The sequence below is a fragment of the Phyllostomus hastatus genome, unplaced genomic scaffold (genome assembly GCF_019186645.2).
Source record: "Phyllostomus hastatus isolate PE091 unplaced genomic scaffold, TTU_PhHast_1.1 phas_contig_40, whole genome shotgun sequence".
Taxonomy (NCBI): Eukaryota; Metazoa; Chordata; class Mammalia; order Chiroptera; family Phyllostomidae; genus Phyllostomus; species Phyllostomus hastatus.
The window spans coordinates 29137860-29158860 of record NW_025333872.1 but is presented as its reverse complement, the minus strand read 5'-3'; the positions used below and the strand labels follow the sequence as shown (position 1 = coordinate 29158860).

At 38.3% G+C, this 21001-nt stretch overlaps 1 protein-coding gene and 1 pseudogene across 3 annotated transcripts in view; one reads left to right on the top strand and one right to left on the bottom strand.

Moving 5' to 3' along the window:
• The window catches only part of KCNQ5 (potassium voltage-gated channel subfamily Q member 5), a 502003-nt gene that overhangs the window by 137740 nt on the left and 343262 nt on the right, over positions 1 to 21001 (bottom strand). The gene's annotated exons all lie outside the window — the stretch shown is intronic.
• On the top strand, positions 11855 to 12595 carry LOC123821407 (annotated as a pseudogene).

The window sequence follows — 21001 nt, the reverse complement described above, 5'->3', positions numbered from 1 at the left end:
TGCAATGATATGTTGTACTTTTGAAATGCCTTGTAGAGACATATCATCCTATCCTTCTGTTTTTTGCACAAAGTAATCCACAGATATTTCTCCTGATGGAAAACAAGTCTCCAATATCATTGCTGCCTACTTACAGTGACTTAAAACTACCTGTGGGATAAATGTCCGAAAATGACTTGATGCACAGGTAAACAAAACTATGCAACATGCACTCATTAATAATGTGAAGGTTTTGTGGGTTTTTTGGCTTTGTTATGTATCTAGGTAGTTGGGTCTATTCATTCATTAAGGTGGCCACAGTAATAGATTGCCTCTTTTTAATCTAGCACATTTTCTCATATGTAAAAAGTGTACAGAGGCCTAAAATGCTCATGTAGGTGGATTTTTGCCCTGTCTAGGTCTAATGGCAGGTCTACTTTTCTACCCCTGTTTCTGGTTCCTACTCATGCCAGAAAGTGTGGCAGTCCACTGGTGAGACATCATATTATGAGGGATACCCAAGAAGATCCCAAACATGGCCTGGGCCCCCAGGAACTACAATATCATCATTTTTCTTTTTCATGTGAATAGCTGACATTATTTTAAAGTAGTAAATTTATGGCCACTATTCTAAAGTAAGGGAGGCCATCACTGCACCATTTTTATGTTGCACTGAGGTAGAATAAATTAAATCTACCAATTTTTTACTCAGCGCCCCTTGTTCAGGAATATTGCTCACTGTTTTCTTTTTTTAAGAGGTTAGGGGAAAAAGTCTTTTTTTCCAAATAAAGCAAGAGGAAGTTATAACTGGATTTCACTACAGGACTATAACTTCTGCCTTGGGGGAAGTAATACTAGAGTCAGAATTCTCTTGTTCTTTCTAAACCATTACTTAGTATTTCCACAAGGGCTTGGTGTCAGACTGTGTGAAAAATAGCCTCAAAAATCTCCATCACTGAGTAGGCAGCAGTGAGAAGTGAGAGCTCAGAAGACTGTGCACAGTTTCCTTCATGCCCCAGAGTGGCAGGCTGTGGGGAAGTCCTCTCTTAATGTCTTAGGCTTATGTGATAGGGAACAAGAGTATGAAAACCACTTTGAACAGATTCTCTCTCCTGGTTCCTAAAATTTACATCCTATTTCAATAAAAAGGAATAAAGTTCTATTGAGCTAGACAAAGGCAATCATCCCTAATCCGACAGACTTAGAATAAGTGGGGAATGGAAGTGTGAGAAGACCACTTCCTACATAATACACAAGGGTTCCCTTTTCTCCACACCATCACTAGAACTTATCTTTTGTCTTTGAGAACAGACATTTTGACAAGGGTGAGGTCATTGTGGTTTTGACTTTAATTTCCCTGACGAGTAGTGACGTTGACCATCTTTTCATGTACCTGCTGGCCATTTATATATCTTCTTTTGTGACATGTCTATCCAGGTCCTTTGCCTATATTTAATTTGGGTTACTTCTTTTTGCCATTGAGTTATGGAAATTTCTTTTATATATTAGATATTATCTCCTTACCAGATGTTTTCTCCCATTCTGGAGGTTGCCTTCTCATTCTGTTGGTTATTTCCTTCACTGTGCAGAAGCTTTTTAGTTTGATGCAATCCCATTCATTTTATTTTTGTTTTTGTTGCCTGTGCTTTTGGGATCTTATTAAAAAAATCATTGTCTAGACCAATGTCAAGAAGCTTTTTCCTTATGCTTTCTTTTGTAGTTTTTAGACCTTACATTTAAGTCTTTAACCCATTTTGAGTTGAATTTTTACATGGTATTAGATAAGGGTCCAATTTCATTCTTTTGCATGTGGAGATCCAGGTTTCCCACATATGATCAAAACTCTCAGCAAATTAGAAATACAGCTTTATTATCTCAATGTAATATATAATATCTACAGAAACCTAAAGTTAATATCATAAGTAATGGTGAAAGACAAAATGCTTTCCTTTAAATCAAGAAAAAGGCAGGATGTTACTTTCATCACCCTTATTCAACAGAGTCGAATAATACAGTCACATCAATAAGGCAAGGATATAAGAAATAAAAGGTACACAAATTGTAAAGAGAGACCTAAAGCAGTCTCTATTTGTAGATGACATGATTGTCTAAAGAGAAAATACAAAGAATCATAAAAAACCCTCTTAGAACTAATAAGTGAGTCCAGTACAATTATAAGATAGATGATCAACATACAAAAATTAATTGCGTTTCTGGATACCAATAGCAAGGATGTGGAAACCAAAATTAAAAGCACAGGGCAAAATTATTGCCCTGGCTGATGTGACTCAGTTGGTTGGAGCATCATCCTGTACACTGAAGGGCTGTGGGTTTGATTTCTGGTCAAAGCACATGCCTAGGTTGTGGGTTCAGTCTCCAGTAGGGGAGCCAATGAGAGGCAAGCAATCAATGTTTTTCTGTTACATTTATGGTTAGTTATCTCTCTCTCTCTTCCCTTCCTCTCTCTCCAAAAGCAGTGAAAAAATGTCCTTGGGTGAGAATAAAACACACGCACACACACAACATTATTTGTAACCATTTAAAAGAAAATGAAACACTGAGCTAGGCACTTGACAAAACATGGACAGGATATGCATGCTGAAAATTACAGAACATTGATAAAAGAAATCAGAGAAGACCTAAATAAATGGAAATGCCTTGTTCATGAACTGGAAGACTCAACATAATAAAGATGTCTTCAATTCATAATAAAGATGTCTTCAATTTTGGGAAGACTCTTCCCAAATTGATCTATAGGTTTAATGAAGTTTTTACCAAAAGCTCAGCTAGCTTTTTTTTTGTAGAAATAAACAAACTTACTTTAAAATTAGTATGGAAAAGCCCAGGTCCTAGAATAAGTAAAACAATCCCAACAAAGAAGAATAAAGTTAGAGGAATCACTCAGTGTGATAGTAAGACTTACTATATAGCTCCAATGTTCAAGGCATTGTGGTGCTGGCGGAGGCACCAGTACTCAGACAACAATAGAGCAGAAGGGAGAATTTGGAAACAGACCCAGGCAAACGTGCTCAGTTGATTTTTTAAATAAAAGTACAAAAACAATTCAATAAAGGAAGAAAGAGCCTTTCAACAAATGATGCTGGGGAGCTTGGAAATCAAGAGGCAAAAAAAAAAAAAGATGAACCTCAATCTATACCTCACACCTTATACAAAAATCAATTCAAATGTATCATGGATTTAAATATTAAACTATAAAACTTTCAGTAAAAAACATAGGAGAAAATTTTGAGGATTTGGATTAAGCAAAAGTTGCTAGACTTGACACCAAAAGCAGAAGCAACAAAAGGAAAAATTGAGGAATTGGACTTCATCCAAAGTAGAGAGAATGAAAAGGTCCACTATAGTCTGGAAGGAAACATTTACAAACTATGTATCTGACAAAGGACTAGCATTTGGAATATATAAAAACTCTAAAGACTCAAGAGTAGAAAAACAAAATAAATTCAATTAGAAAATGGGGAAAAGACTCAAAGGACATTTCACTGAAGAGGGTGTATGAATAGCAAATCAGTACATGGAAAGATATTCAACATCATTAGCCATACAGAAAATGCAAGTTAAAATTACAATGAGATAACACTCCAGATGCATCAGAATGGCTAAAGTTAAGAATAGTGACAACAAATATCCTGGGGAGAATGCAGGAAAACTGGATCATTCACACATTGCTGGTGGGAATGTAAAATGATACTGCTCATCTGAAGACCAGTCTAATAGTTTCTAATAAATATACAGGTATGCCCTGGCTGGTGTGGCTCTGTGGACTGAGTACCAATCAGCCTGCAAACCAAAAGGTTGCCAGTTTGATTCACAGTCAGGAAACATGCCTGGGTTGGGGGCCAGGTCCCCAGTTGGGGGGCATACAAGAGACAACCAATTGATGTTTCTCTCCCTTTTTTTTCCCTCCCTTCTCTGTATACAACTGTTCATAGTGGACTTACTCATAATGACCAAAACCAGAAAATAGCCCATATGTCCTCACCATGTGAATTGGTTAAACAAACTGTTGTATATCCATACCATGGTATATTACTCAACAATAAAAAAGAATAAAATGTTGATACATAAGACAACTTGAATGGATCTCTAGAGAATTATTATGCTGAGTGTAAAAAAACTAATCTCAAAAGGCTACATATTATATTATTCCATTTACATAACCTTTTTTGAACTGAAAAATTTTACAAATGCAGAATACATTAATGATTACTAGAGGTCGGGGATTGTGGGGGGAGTGGTGGGTGGATGGGAAGGAAGAGGTGGGCGTGGTTATTAAAGGGGAATGTGAGAGATCCTTGTGGTGATGGATCTACTCAGTATTTTGATTTTTGTGACAGATACACAAGCTCCACATCTAATAAAACTGTGCAGGACTAAAACCACACATACAAATGTGTATGACTAAAACTGGAGAAATCTAAGAAGGAGTTGTGGATTACAGCAATATTATTATTTTGGTCATGATATTATACTCAAGATTTGTAAAATGTAACCGTTTGAAGAAATAGTGTAAAGTATACACAGGATACCTCATATTATTTTTTACATCTGCATGTTCATAACTATGAACAATAAAGTGGCAATAAATACATATCTATCAGTTGAATCTAAAAAGCTAAGCAAACAAGAACAGCAACAGAATCATGGATATGCAGAGTTTTTTGATGGTTGCCAGATGGGAGGGCATGTGGGAATGGGTGAAGAGGTGAAGGAATTAAGAAGTGTACATAGGTAGTTACAGAATAGCTATGGGGATGTAAGTAGAGTATAGGAGATGGAGTAGCCAAAGAACTTATAGGCATGACCCATGAACATGAACATGAACAATGGTGTATAGATTGCCTGAAGGAGTGAGTATTGCTGGGTGGAGGAAGGCAAGGGGGGAAAAATTGGGACAACTGTAATAGCATGATCAGTAAAAAATAATTTAAAGAAGAGAGTACTAACTTAGCATTAACCCTCTTTTCTAGATATTAAGGAAGAATCTTTATATGTCATACCAGGGAACTGTGATGCTCTTTCATTGGTATATAAACTGGTATATAAACTGTATTTTGCTGTACAATTTGAGACTTAAATTCTATTCTTGCAGTTTTTTGTTCTTGAGTTACTCAAAGTGGTTTTAAGTAAAGATGGATTGATTTTGAGGGACACAAATTCACAATGCCTCACAGCTCATGTTTTAGTTGTTTTCTCATTAATTAACAGCATCGTTCATGAAAACACAGTGACCTTTGTCTAATCTGCAAGCTGTCTGCTGTGACCATTAGTTTTTCTAGTTTTATGCCATCAAACAGCATTTTTGTGAAGATGAAATGCCAACATTATAAACCCTGTGACATTTGCACCAATTTTTGAAGAGCTGTGGTTAATTAGACATACAAAATTGGAACTATTGCCCTTCATCAGAATATCGACATAATCAATTTTTGGCTATTTTTTCTCCTTTTTTGTGTGTGTACACTTAAAGTAACATGAGGCAGCAGGCCAACATGCCTCCTCACATAATCCCTTCAGGGAAAGGATGTGTGACATAAACTGAGTCATAAATTGCCAAGAAAGGCATCAGTCATGAGGGTTGCAGTTATAATTCTTTAGAATTTGGAAAGTTCTACTAGTACAATAGTTATTAAGGAAATGAAATTAAGATATAGAGATGGTTCCACACTTAAACCAGAAAATGGAAATAAATATACAAAAATAAATCATGTTTTGATTTTTGTTTCTTTAAAGAGCAGAAAAAAACACTAAATGTGCTTACTAACCATTTCTTACAGGCCATCAGATGCCATCATCAATTTAGCTTACTTTCACATTTCTTCTTACTTTTTAGGATGATATATTAACTGTTAGCCTATTGGAAGAGAATTTGAAGGAATAGTTGTATTCATCAATGATTTGACGTGGAGTTAACATAATACCTTAACCATGTCTGTAGGGAACCGGTGGTGAGGGAGTGATGGAACTTTACTGAGTTGCTTAGTAGACAGTAAGTAGAGGTGTTTAAGGTGGGACACTGCAGGAGGGAGGGCATGAGGATGAGAAGGGGGTGAGAATAGAGTAGGGCAGGGGTGAGGATGGGGAGACTAGAACAAGGTGTGAATGGTGTTAGTGAGTTCTTGCCTTGGGAAAGAGTGATTGAGATGGTTTTGAAAGCCAGTGTAATTGTGCTGGCATTAGCTGGAAAGCTCAGGAAGACATGAAAATGAATTAATTTCAAGAGCACCAAGAAACTCTGGTGCCTCCTGAAGTCCTCCTGTTTTTTGTTGGGTGATTCCTGACATTTTTCTAGAAATAATTTATCCCTTCAAGTTTTTCACACCTGTTAAAATGTAAATCTCCCTCTGAAAAGTAATTCATTTAACCACTATATGACAGTGCTCATTTATCCCAAAGGATCCTCAGAGGAGCATAGGGAGGGGAGTAGACTGAAACTGTCCTATTCCAAGTAACTGCTTTATAATTTGTTACCAAAGAAAGATCAGGGACAGGTTTTTCTCAGGTGTTGGAGCCACCTTTTGGGAGCATATGGGCCAGGGCCATAAGTGGGTGCTCCTTGTTGGGGAGAAGAGCAGCACTACAAAAGTTGGGGACAGAGGACATTCTGAGTTTCCCCCACAGCTCAGCCTAGCGGTGGTCTTGTCCATCCTAGTTGCTAGGGATACCATGATGAGCGCTTCTGCCCTCATGTAGTAATTTTAGACACCTAGGGTTGGGTTGGTAGCTGTTAAGGGCTGTAATGCCCACCTGATGTGAGGGAGACACTTAAGTGACCACTTTTGTGTTCACATTTTGTGTTCTTAAAGTCACATCTTACATCAGGATAAAGCATGATGCTACCTGCCACAGGGGCGTCTCTCCACGGGGCAGAGCTAGTGTTGCTCTCTGCTGTGGTGTACAAGTTGGCAGTGCATGCAGTGGGGCTTCGTTTACGTTCTCCTCTTCCTTCCATTGGGAACAGAAAGTGGACTCACGGAGTTCTTTTTGGTTGTCTACCCTCCCCACTCCAAGCCAAATTATACCTTAATTTGTTTGAAGTTTATACATGGGTGTGTCTGTATCCAGCTACATGTGTATATTAGAACTAAACCTCTCAACCATGAACTCCAATCTGGAAAAATTGAAAACAGTTTGCTGTACTTTGAACTGAACCCAGATATTCATTCTGCTACGGTTTTGCTAAATAATCACAAATGAACCAGTTCAACTTGGAATTGAAACTGAAAGCCTTGAATCACATCAAAATGAGAACACCAAGAAAGTCTCCAGAAGGTCCCTCAAAAAAATTAAAAGTGGAACTCCCTTATGACCCAGCAATTCCACTTCTGGATATATATCTGAAGAAAAACCAAACACTAATTTGAAAGGATATTATACATGCAGCTTTATTTACAATAGCCAAGATATGGAAACAACCCAAGTGCCCATGAACGGATGAGTAGATAACAAAGCTGTGGTACACATGTACAATGGAATATTACTTGGCCATAAAAAAGAACGAATCTTACCATTCGTGAGAACATGGAGGAACCTAGAGGTCATTATGCTAAGTTAACTAAGTCAGACAGAGGAAGAGAAATACCATATGATTTCACTTATATGTAGAATCCAAAGAACAAAATAAATGAACAAACAAAACAGAAACTGACTTATAGGTTCAAGAGAACAAACTGATGGCTGCCAGAGGGAAGGGTGGTTGAAGGGCTGGGTGAAAAAGGTGAAGAGATTAAGAACTACAAATTGATAGTTACAGAATAGTCCCAGGATATAAAGCACAACATAGGGAATATACTCAGTAATATTGTAATAACTGTGTATGGTGCCAGGTGGGTACCAGAAATATCAGGAGAACACTTTGTTCTAAAGTATATGATTGTCTGACTACTATGCTATACGTCTAAAACTAATACAAAAATAATGTTGAATGTAAATTGTAATTAAAAAATAAAAATATTAATGTTTAAAAAATATATCAATAATAAAAACAAAAATACAATAACTTTGCTACCAGAAATAAAAGTAGGCCATTCTATTAGTTTTATAGTAAGAGAATGTGCAAGGGCAATGGGTTTTTCTTATAAAATTTTAAATAAAATTCCTTAAAACTAATGAATAATGTATTTCAATCAAGAGACTTCTCTGGCCTTCAGAAATCGGCATGCATCAGTCAAAGTAACTATAAAGCAAATCTTCTCTTTTGTTGGGACTGTTTCTCTTGTGGGTTGAGGTGAATGCCTGTGACAAGACAAGAGTTAGGATAATGTAATGGGCTGGATGTTTGCTTCCCTCCAAAATCCATATATTGAAATTCTGACCCACAACGTGATGGTGTTTGGAGATGGGGCCTTTGGGAAGTAATCAGGTTTTGATGAAGTCATGAGGGTGGGTCTTCATAAGGAAATTAGCACTTATAAGAAAAGGGAACAGTATGCACACAGTTTCTCTCTTCATCATGTGATGACACAGTGGGAATGCAGTCATCTTTCAAACCAGGAAGAAGGCCCTCATGGAGGAACCAATCAGCTGGCACCTTGACCTTGAACTTGAGTTTCCAGGACTGAGAAATAAACATCTGTTGTCTAAGCCACCCAGTCTGCAGTATTTTGTTATAACAGCCTGAGCTGACTAAAATGGTTTCTGTGCTATTAAGAGGTCAGGACTAGGTGTGCTCTTGGAGAGCTTTCAGAACTTTATACTCTTCTCATTTGGGTCTTATGTCACTGCCTTTACAGCTGCTCTTGCTTGGACCAAAGCAGTTGCTCTCATATTGATGGATCCCTTGACTTCAAGAAACTCTATCCCTTCCCTCTTCCTTTAGGGTTTTTGCGTTGTTTAACATAACTAACTGCTCTGCAACATTTACTTCATTTATAGGTGTTCTGCTTTTCATGATTTCATTTTACAATTGCATACTGAATACCATAACCATGCAGGTGTAAACATGAGCAAAGCAACTGTCCTCCTTGAGGAGTTTATAATTTATTTGGGGGTGATAAGACACACACACTGAAAAATGATATAGGGTATGTGCTGAGTGGTGGTTCCTTGAGAAATCTCTCACCCATTGTTATGACTCCTCTGCCCAGGCAATCCCTCAATAAATATTTGTTGAAGTCTCCTTTTCTTCAAAACTTTAGTTTCAGCAAAAATCAATTAGCATATGCTTTATTAACTCATTAAGATAAAAATTCTGAAGAACTAGCTAGTACAAAAATTGGAATATGTTAATTGGCTTATGATTTTTTCCTCTTGCCTATTTATCATTACTGGCACTAATTTTAATGGAAAGTGAATGGTTTCTTACTGCAAGATGTCTTGGTGGCCTCAGTATGTGCTAATTTTGATTAAACTGAGCTACAGGACAGTAACACTAATTATCCAATTTTACTCTTATGATTTATAGCACTGAACAATTTTGCTTTCATTTGGGGTCATCTGATATTCTCTCTTCTCCTTTTACTATCTTCCTAGAAGGACAGGATTTTCACCATTGGTTAAGAAAGTTTCTTAAAACAGGCTGGAAGTTTCTTAAAAAGTTTCTCCCTTTTGTTTGAACATGTTTGTGGCAAAATCTTCAGTGTTTTGGTTTTTGGAGGAAACTTCAGGGTAGAGCCAAAGTGGCTCCTGGAGGCCAAGTGGCCAGTGTTTTATTTACTCAATAACAAGGAAACAGAGGTTGATGGAGGGGCGGAACCCTGAGAACCTCAACTGTGGAGCTGTCCACTGCAGAGGACTCTCCTTTTGTAGGTAGAATGTGAAAACAGTGGGCATAACTTGGAAGGAATAGAAACCTTTGGGACCATGGCTGTCAGGTGAAGAAAACTATGGGCTTGGTAGTAGTGAAGTCCAGCAGAAATCAGATACTATCTTGCTTTCTTTCCATGTCCACAAGCTATAGATTGTATTGCAGACCTCCATATGCCACTGGGAGAAGTCCCCATGCTTTCTTGGGTCACCTGACACACCTTCCTTCTAGATGTCCTGGCAGAACAAAAGACATTTTGATCCAAAACAGTCTTGGCTTCCTCCTCTCCCAACTGTTTTCCCTTACAAGAATCAAAGTGCATTTTTTAAATCTAAGATTATACATTTTCCCCATTACTACAGTGTGTGTTATTGGTGTTAGTATACTCTGAGACAACAAGAGTGGTATCCTTCTGTGAGCTCTGAGAGGTAGAAAACACACACCACTCTCTGTGCATATTGCACAAGCATTAGCACATACACTTGCATACATACTTGTACATGAACTTGCACAAACACTTCCAGAAGTTATGCTGGTACTCAGTCATCTAAGCTTACCAGAAGAAAAGGAGAGGCAAAACTCAAAGAATAAAAATCTACAGTAGGCCCTATTAACAAAACATACCACAACAAATGGAAAGCACATATTAACTCTCAGTGCAATCCCTGATAAACATAAAATGTTAACTGTCCCCAATGTATGACAGTGACATTGTAATAATATTCCATTAATAATACTTTCTAAATTGAGGGAAATTGGAAGATTTCTGCCCTCTTAAACATTCAGGTCACAAAAAATCAAATATATGCAAGATCATTTATTTTAATAGCTTCAATTTTATTAGCCATGTGAATCTTCACATTGGATCCTTTATGAAATCTGTCAAGATTCTGGGATATTTATTTATGTATCTAGTTAATTGTTTCTAGTTATCCATCAAAATCACTCAAGACCAGTCATGCTATAAATCAAGAATACTCTTAAATTGAGTGAGATGAAGGGCTTGTCCATAGATAATCTTGAAGTAATTTAATGAGCTCCTTTCTTTGTTGTTCATTTGAACCATTAAACAATAGATTAAGAAGGAATATATCTTTTATACCTACTGGCTTAAGTACTGAGATGCAGATAAAAACAAGAGAACTTTAGGAAACTTTTTAAGTGTTTCAGAACACCAATTTTTATGATTCTTGAACATAAAACATAGCATATACCAAATATTTATCTATTTGATTTGATGGTGAATTATTCTAAAAGCTGATTCCAAGGAATACTTGGGATATTCCTCGTCTCTATCACAATCCGCATCTCTGTTGTGCTATTCACCAGGCTGTGTTCGCATCCCAATCTGTTTCTCTAAAGCCTGTTGGAGAGAAAATGCCTTGTCTTGCTACATCTAACCCTTAATTCAGACAGAGATGGCTCCTGTTGTACATAAGCCACCATTATTATTTGCTTATAATAGTGTTTGGAAGGTGACTTCTGTCAAACACCTGTGCTCACATCATTAGCATATCTTAATTAATATACCGCTGTCTTCTTGCCACCCATTATGCACACCTGCCGAACCACCTCTGATAGGTGATGGACTGATTTGGAAAATCACTTAGTGTAGGAGGGAAATGATTTATCACAGTAACTTGAAACCCTGCTCTGGTCTTCGCTCTTGTGTTTGGTCATGCACTTATTTCTACCTGGCAACATGACACATGATTTAGAGACCATAGTAGTAGTAGAATGACAGATGACAGGACTGATTCACATTTTAACTAATAAAACATCCTGTGCACGATTAGTACCAAATCATGGAAATACAGACCCATACATTGACTTCACAGGATATTAACAAAAAGTAGGCTCTGAGCAAAAATAACTGTTTATTTAGAAGTAAGGTTTTGCCCCAGAAAAGAATTCATTGGAGAAAGTACACTCCTTATTGTTTCTGAAGCCACACACAATGCCTGAGTGGATGTCAAGTGATACAGCCATGTCAAGTAGACGCTTTTGTAGAATTTAGACAAAGGGATTCCTGGAGCGGAAGTGTGCTTCTGCCACCTGTCCAGCTTTCAGTCACACGGGCCCTGAGGTCTGTCTAGAAGTAACACCACCATGGCCGCTCAAAGACAGCCCCAAGTTCAGTTCAAAGTTGCATTGGTTGGTGATGGTGGGACTGAGAAAACTACATCTGTGAAATGGCACATGACTGGGTGTCGAGTCCATCTCCTCGAGTGCCACACCAGCAGAGGGCCTGTTAAGTTCAATGTGTGGGGTAAGCTGGCCAAAAGAAGTTTTGTAGATTGAGAGACACTGTTACATCCAAGTCCAGTATGGCATTATAATGTTTGATGAAACTTCGAGAGTTACAAGAATGTGCCTAACCGGCATAGAGATCTGGTGTGAGTGTGTGAAAACATCCCCATCGTGCTGTGTGGCAACAAAGTAGATACTGAAGAGGGAAAAGTGTAGGCAAAATATATTGTCTTCCTCTGAAAGAAGAGTCTTCAGTACTAGGACATTTCTGCCAAAAGTAAATATGACTTTGAAAAGCCCTTCCTCTGGCTGGCTGAAAAACTAATTGGAGACCCTAACACGGAGTCTGTCACCATGCCTGCTCCTGTCCCGCCAGAGGTTGTCATGGACCTGGCTTTGGCAGCACAGTGTGAGCACAACCTAGAGGTTGCTCAGACCACTGCTGTCAGGGCTGAGGATGCGAAAGGGAAGTTGGAGCCCCGAGTGAGAAGTCTGCATTTATTGCAGCTGTCCCGTGATGTCTGTGGTGCAGAGTGTTTGCCGCTTCCCTCTGTAGCTAAGCAGAACCTGTCTTGGTCTCTGGGATCTCTGGGATGCTGAAGGAGATGAATGGATTTCGATGTGAATGTGGCAGTTAAAAAATACCTTTGTTTTCTGGGCCTGCATATTTAGCTGTTTTGGAATGCAGTTGTTCTGTATTGAGTTTTAACTATAAGACTGCTGCAGTCACATCACAATACTCAGGGCTGAAAACTTGTTTGTTACTGTCATTCCCATTCCTTTTTGTTTAGAATCAGAATAAAGTTGTATTTCAAATATGTGTGGGGAAAAAAAAGAAGTCCTAGAGCAAGGTGTGCTGAAGGTAAATTTCCTCAGACTGAAGAGGTGGTGGGAGGTGGAGGTGGTAAGCAGGAGGGAAAAGGCACGAGGAACCCACAGAGAGGATTCTCCTGTTGAAGTAAGGAGGATTTCCTTAGCTGAAAGAGATACCTCTGTCCTCTCTCTTGTCTGTGTTCCCCTTTTTTCATCCTGTTTATCTTTCAGGCCAGACCATGAAGTTTCCAAGGAAGAAATGCTGTCAGGCTCACAAGATAGCCTGACTCTACAGCTGTGCCTATCACAGCCTCTTGTCAGGTGTGGTTGAGGGAGACTTCCTGCTGCTCCCCACCTCCCAGCCCTATATCCTGACAGACAGGGAATAGAATTGTATAAAGCAAGGATTTCACAGCCCCTGCCTCACCCCCTAACTAACACAATATGGAGCATCTAAGGGACACTTGAAGGTATTGTTTTCAGAGACTAGCATTATATACCCCAAATTAGTATCTTATCAGCATACAAATTATTTATATTGTTGAAAGTTCCCATTTTTACAGCTTCCATTTTGTTTACTGTGCTTGTTTGCATCATAAACACAGGCTCGGTGGACCCTTATCTTCAAGAGCACAAATACAATTCACTACTTCCATTCAGACTCCATTAACTCACGATTTGTGGTAATTCTGCTAGAGTTTAGGTAACACTTATTTTGGTAGCACTGATTAAAGAGGATTTACTAGGCAAATTAAGAACACAAATGACAGGACAAGGGGGACGGTTTAACATATTTAAGACGAAATAATTTTCAATGTCTTTAATAACACTTATTTGCATTTAAGCAATTAATGGAATAATTACAACCAAACCAACTCATTAATTAAAGAAAACCCAGCAGGATCTTTTTTTGGCAACAGTTTGTTAGCAGAAATTCCCTAAGTATTAACTCAATGGAAAATTGGTAAGAAATATGCCTCCTCCCAAATTCTAATTACCCCTTTTCAATCATCCTAAATGTTTTCCAAACATTGAGATAATCATTCCAAAAAGCTATAGCTAGCTGCATAAATTAGTATGTAACTATGTGTCAGTCTGTCTCACAGGTAGCTCTAGGCCACTGTGGGGGCTGGAAGCAGCCTCAGCCTAGCAGAAGCCTGATAAGGTGGATCCACAGGAGGCGTCTCTAGCTGATCCAATGGGCCCGAGACCCATTTCTGCAGACCTGTCTCCACCTCTTGCTCTAATTTGCGTGTTCTGTTCTGATCCTTTTTGTGCTTGTGACATGCCCCAGTAGATAGGCCTACCTGCTTCTCTCTCCCTGAAACCAGCCCCTGGAGACCTAAAAAACTGTAAGTTCCCCTTCTAGGGGAGCAGAGGGCCAGTGCAGTGACTTAGTTAGGTCACTACAAAACACTGGGGCAATTTGGTCATAGTAGGAAGCTTAAGACAAAGTGCTGAAAACGGAGATTCTACCTTGTTTCATTCATTCATTCAGCAGAGAGCAGGTTAGGAGCATGAAGGGGCTCTGTAACTCACTAGTTGTATGACTTTGGGCAATGTAACTTAACCTCATGGTACCTCAGTTTTCTTTTCTATAAAATGAGGATAACAACTCCTACTCTATAGGGTTTTTACCACAGTTTAAATAACTGACCAATATTTATATAGTACTTAGAACAGTGCTTGATATATAGAGATTGCTTTTCTAACTGCTGTAAAGTAAATCCACTCATTCAATATTTATTGCATGCTTACTGAATACCAGGTACTCTTCTGGATGCTGGAGATACATCGGTGAGCAAAGAGTGAAAATCCCTGCCTGCTTGATGCTTCTAGAGAGGAAGGGCATATAATAAACATAGTAAATAAATACATTTTATGTAACAGAAGATAGGTGTTACAGAGAGTGACAAAGGAGAGCAAAGGTGCTGGAGAAGGCTGGCAGGTGTCCAGCCTTAAACAGGAGAGTGAGGGTTAGCTTTTCTGAGCAGATTGGAAGTTATTAAGGGAGTAAACCAAGCAGATTTCTGATGAAGGAGGCTTTGAAGCAGAAGGATCAGTTGGTGCAAAAGCCCTGTGGCATGAAAGAATGTGGAGATGGGATGGCTCGGGTGGGTCAGGTAAATGAAGAAAAGTAGGAGGTGAAGACAGATGGGAATGGAGGGTAGGCCTTAGGGTCTTTTAGGTCCTTGTAAGAACTTTGGATTTTATGCTGAGAACAACAGGGAATGTAGTTCAGGACATAGGCCTCAGGAAGAACCAGCTTCCATTCTCTGTCTTCTCATTACAGCTGCTCTAGTCACTCACCAGGTTTTGGTAGAGGCGAGGGCTTTCTCTGAGTGGTGTCAGGCACCCAGAGATGATACAAGAAGCAGGGCATTGACTCTGGGACAGAATCCATATGTATATATCTATTCTAGGCAGGAGAATAGGAATGAAACCTAAGCTAAGAACGAGACTTTCCCTGACGCGTGCTAAAAGCAGAAGGTTGAAGATATAAATATATTGCAATAAATCCTTGTTTGATGATTTCCTATAATTATTAGAACTTGCAAGTAGATTTTATTCTGCTCACTGACAAGTGCTAAACCACAGTCCCTTTCTCCTGGTCTTCAATGAGGCCCTGAACTGACCAGCTCCCGAGCGTGGCTCTGGGGAGATGAGAACAAATGTTAGATTTGTTATCATTTGTTAATAGTAAAGAAAAACAGCAGATACACAAGGATCATCTTATATTTGATTTTTATATATTTTCCAAGATAAATTTAAATGGAAATTCAGAACACTTAAAGTGCTTTTACTTGTAAGTTTATAGAATATAAAACTTGACAAAGTTTGCTTATCTTGTTCTGCTTAAATTCTTCCTGCTGGGATCTAGAGCATCAATTATGTTTCAACTGTTTTGGTAAAACTACCATCTTTTTCTCCAGATTTGATTTATATCTGGATCAGAAGTCTTTGGGAAAGTGTGAAGATAATAGAGATTACTTTTTACTTTTCTGACAGTTAAGCCAAAGTTGGGAAGAAGAGACTTCAATTTTATTTTCTGCCTTTAGAGCTGCACACCAAAGAGTGACCATAAAGTGAGAATATTTTTAAAATATTAGTATTTTAATAATACTAAATAATATTAACATAAGATTATACTATTTTCAAATAATACTATCTTACTCAGTCGCTCAACTAAATGTTGGGTGTACAAGATTTTAGGAAAAGGCGATGGCTGACCCAGCAGTTCCATTCCAGGCACATGCACAAAGAAATCCAGAAGACTGATTTAGAAAGATATGTGTGCTGCTATGTTAATTGGAGTACTACTTACGATAGCCAAGATATGGAAACAACCTAAGCACCCACTGATATACAAATAGATAAAAAAGTGGTGGTACATATATACAATAGAATATTACTCAGCCATATAAATAATGAAATCTTGCAATTTACTACAACATGGATAGACCTAGAAGGCATTATGCTAAGTGAAATAAATCAAACAGAGGAAAAAAATACCATATGATTCCACTTATATGTGAAATCTAAAGAACAAAATAAATGAATAAGCAAAACAGAAACAAACTCATATATATAGAGAACAAATTGATGGTTGCCAGAAGGGATGGGGATTGATGGAATAAGTAAAAAAGTGAAAGAAGTATAACAGAGGATTGGAGGGCTGGGTGGAAGGATTGAGGGAAAAAAAAGAGAAAAAAAAAACCATAGACACCAACAACAGTGTGGGGATTGCTGGGTGGAGGGGCCTGAGGAGAAATGGAGGAGGGTTAGAGGCGGGTAAGTGGTGATGGAAGGAGACCTGACTTGGGGTGGTGAACACACAATACAGTGTACCGATGATGTGTGGTGGAACTGGGCACCTGAACCTGCATAATTGTGTTAACCAGTATCACCCCAATAAATTTAATAAAAAGAAAAAAGGACCAATTGCTAGTTATAAAAACAGTCACGGGGATTTAAAATATAGCATAGGGAATACAGTCAATAATATTGTACTATGTGTATTGTCCGTGGGTACTGGAACTTATTAGGGTGATCACTTTGTAAGTTATATAAATTTCTAATCACTGTTGTAAACCTGAAACTAATATTGTATGTCAACTGTAATTGAAAAATAAATTTTTTAAATTAGGAAAAGCATATGGCTTATATTTGATACTGTTACTTAAATGTTAAAATCTTTGAGTGTCAAGGGGACTTTTAAGCAGTGCTGAGATGGGAGGAGGGCAGTGGGTGACCACTGCGCCAGCAGCATGCTTTTGCCTCTTAGCATCCTCAGACTGGGTCCTGGTTCATAAAAGTTGAGTGTAGAGATTTGCTTTGGTGATTTTTTTGGTCTATTGTAAAAAGAATCTAGGTGACTCATGTTTTTGTTCACCTAAAACATCAGTCTTATAAAAAGTGTCTAGTCACCATAGTGGTTAGAAATTTTCATCTTATAACTTAAAGAAGTTGTCATCAACAGAAACACAAAGATGAATTTTGGTTCTGGCTACAATTAAATCATGTTGAGATTTTATTTCACTTCTCTATACTTCTAAATGTTACCAAGACAAGAGAAAAAGTAATCTCTCATTTCAGATGGATTTTCTCAAGCAATTAATTCTTTTTCTCTTCAGCTTTCCTTCTGTCATCTCCTGAAAATCTCAAACTTTGACTTTTTTTTACTTCCAGACATCATTTGATGACATAGCAAGGGAAGTGCCATATGTAGCTCACCTAAACCTCTTTTTAAATAAATTTTCCTTTGATCATTCTGTCCCAATGATACAGATGCTTGTGCCAGAGATTGAACTGTTGAATTGATAACTGCTGTTCAGTTATTATTTATGGCCAGGATTATTTATGTCAGAGGCATAGACCATGGGCTGAGATCTTACTGTTCACAACAGTTTAGGTGAGTGGCTCTCGAGGGTGCAGCAAATAACCTACCATGTGTTAGGAGGTGATTTTGATTCATCCAATGATTGTTGGAAAGAGAACTGATATTCAGGAAAAGTGCTCAACTCCTCCAAAGCACTGATCCCACACAACCTTGGACATTTGTGTAGGTGGAAGGAACCAAACCTTCCAAGCTGCTCCATTTCGTGGAGAGCTCCATCCCTCTATCGTGTGGGAGGGAACATGGGGGGCAGCAGGGGACAACAACCACTCTAAAGCTTTGCAGATTTTTATCCTAGATTTAGGGTAATTAAGAATAGTTCTCCATGAGAACTTTTAAAAAATTAAAAAAATGAATTAAATTCACTGGATTCTCAGTGCAATGTCGATCCATTGCTCCCTTGGGGGAGAAGGTTCTGTCCCTGGTTTTGCATCCTTCATCCAGGAGTCATCAGAATTTGAATGAAGACTGCTTGTAAGTTAGTGCCCTAACCATTTAAATTTCACTATTGAAGGTGACACAGGTGGTAAGGAATGTCCTGGGAAGCTGCCTAGTGAAATGCCTCAAGTCTAAATTTTAATGTAAGTGATGTTTGGCCTTAGGTTTCTAGAGGCATAACATAGAGGAGACTATTAACATTACATCTGATCTTGGAATGATTTGCTCACGATAAGGGTGGCTACTATATCCTTGTACAATTTTCTTACCCTCCACCTCTCAGAGTTCCTTCTTTTCTCCTACATACCCATGATCTCCGAATCTAGACTCCCACATCCCCTGGACTATAGATAAAATATTTCCAATGCTTTCTGATGGTCCACAAGTGAATGACATGTAATATTTTAAAAACCATCCTGTCTTTCCTCTGAACTTGTTCTGTGTTCTTGGTCATGGTCAATGGCACCACTATCTGTCCACAGCCCAGTCGGACTCACAGGCCTCTTCACCCCTGTCTCTCACTTCTAACACCATCCCTCAAATGCTGCCTGAATTCAGCCTTTTTTTTCTCCTTCCCCTCTGCTTTGGTTTTAGTCTAGATGCTCACTATGTGGTTTAGGGCAGTACAGCAGCCTCATTCTTTCCTGCACCTTCTTCACCCCAGTTATGCTCCAAGGAGTACTCAGAATTATCTTTCTCAAAACTGCATTTGATCAGGTCATTGTGCTAATTAAAGACCTCCTTTTGATTTCCATCACTTACAGCATAAAATCCAAATGACTTTATTTGGAAAACTAGATTCTTTTCAACATGGTTTCAACCTTCCTATAAGCTTCTGCTCATCTACCTGACCCCCCTAAAATCTAGCCAGACTGCCCCAGACCTTTGTAACTCTAGACCCATCTAAAATGTTCCCACCTCCAGAAGCCTTCCCTAACTCACAGCAGGGGAGTCAATCACTCCCTCTGTTGTAACCAATTGTTTTTTTTACCCTTTTCTATTAAACCATCATATTGCTGGATTACATAATCTCTGATTCTGCTTACTTTTGAGTCTCACTCAATTTCACTTCTCTCTCTCAAGGTAAGGAACTGGATCTTCTAATTCTGAAAATTACTTGGAATTTTACTTTAGGTAAGAAAAATGGGAGAAGATATAGTAATCCAAAGAAGATTAAGGAGCAGGCTAGGGTGTAGAGCCTAGAACATAATATGTACTAAAAAAATGCTTGTTTAATGCAAGGTTTAAAGGACAATGCATCTCAAAAATAAAATATAAATAATGTATTGCATGAGATCAGAGTAGGGAGTGATACCTACGTCTCAGTTTAATTAAGGTCAGTTGTTCTAAAATGCTATCACAGGAGGCTGTTTAGAGACATTAGTCCTTATTTCCTTTGCCTCTAGAGATCATTAGTGAATGACTCAGTCATTACTAAATGACTTTTTAATTATAGTATGCTAGTGTTGATTAACTGGCTAGGTCATTGCAGTAATTCTCTCTTGTTATATGATCCTATTCATTTTCAATGTTGGCTACTGATTCATGTTATACTATTATTTTTTACACTTAAAAATCATCATCTGAGGAAATGCTTATTGATTTTAGACACAGGGAGAGAAACTTCAATGTGAGAGAGAAATATCAAGTGGTTGCCTCTGGTTGTGCCCCAACCAAGGACTGAACCCACAACCTAGGGATGTGCCTTGACTGGGAATCAAACCTGTGACCTTTCAGTTTAGAGAACAATGCTACAAACAACTGAGTCACACTGGCCAGGGCTGTACTATTATTCTTTAATATTAATGATCAGCCAGCTTTGATATTAGGTACAAATATTTGTTTTAATAACATAAATACTTGATTACCCTGGACTCAGAAGGATAAGTGAAACTCAGCAGAAGCTGAAGATAAGTGGAAAAAAGGGCAAAAATGAGCAAATGATCATTTTAGATTTTTAAATCTTGTGTTGTACAATACTTATATTTGCCTTTGTAGGTCTTCCATATGCAGGAAAAATTGTTTTTGGAATTTCTTACTGCTAAAATTAAAAGATTTATTAAAATCAGAGTATTTCAATGTTTTTTGGAGGCACTGAACTTATATACTAATTCATTCAAAAGCTTGTTATTAGTTGAGGATAGCAAAATCTGGATCTACTCGTTCATTTCACACACTGGATGGTTTTGTCTCGCACCTCTCTGGTCCTGGGCTTTGCGCACGTGTTGTGCTTAGGCATCGGGGAGAGAGTGAACACAGTAGCAAAAGTCCACCTGCATTCTGTTGACAAAAACCAATAATGAAAAGGAATCACAAATAAGCAAGAAAATATCAAATAGTGGTAGAGGCTATAGAGAACTGAACAAGGCCACATGTGAAGAATCACTGCTGGTGTTTTCAGATCGGATGGCCATGTCACCATGTTTTTAAGTATTTATTGATCATCTACATGCTAGGCAGAGTGGCACTATGTACTAGGAAATACAACTGGCAGATAGACAACTGGCAGATAATTTTATTTCAGTCTTAACAGAAATAAAATATATGTTTGGAAACCTGCAATTATACTGGAGCATGAATGCTGCTATTGGCCATTTCCTCTGAGCTGCACTGGACCCCAGAGCACAGAGGAAGGTAACATTGCATCTCCTGGGCAGTCAGGGTAAACTTTCAGGAAGAGAGGAGATGAGCTGAGACTTAAAAAATAACTAGGAATTACCAAGATGGTGAAGAGAAATGGTAGAACTGGGCTCTTCAAATAGAAGAAATATATTAAATAAAGGAATAAGACACACTATGTGTGAAAGATATGAATGGCTTAGTATTGCTGGAGTATAGAGTGTGATGGTACGAGTGTG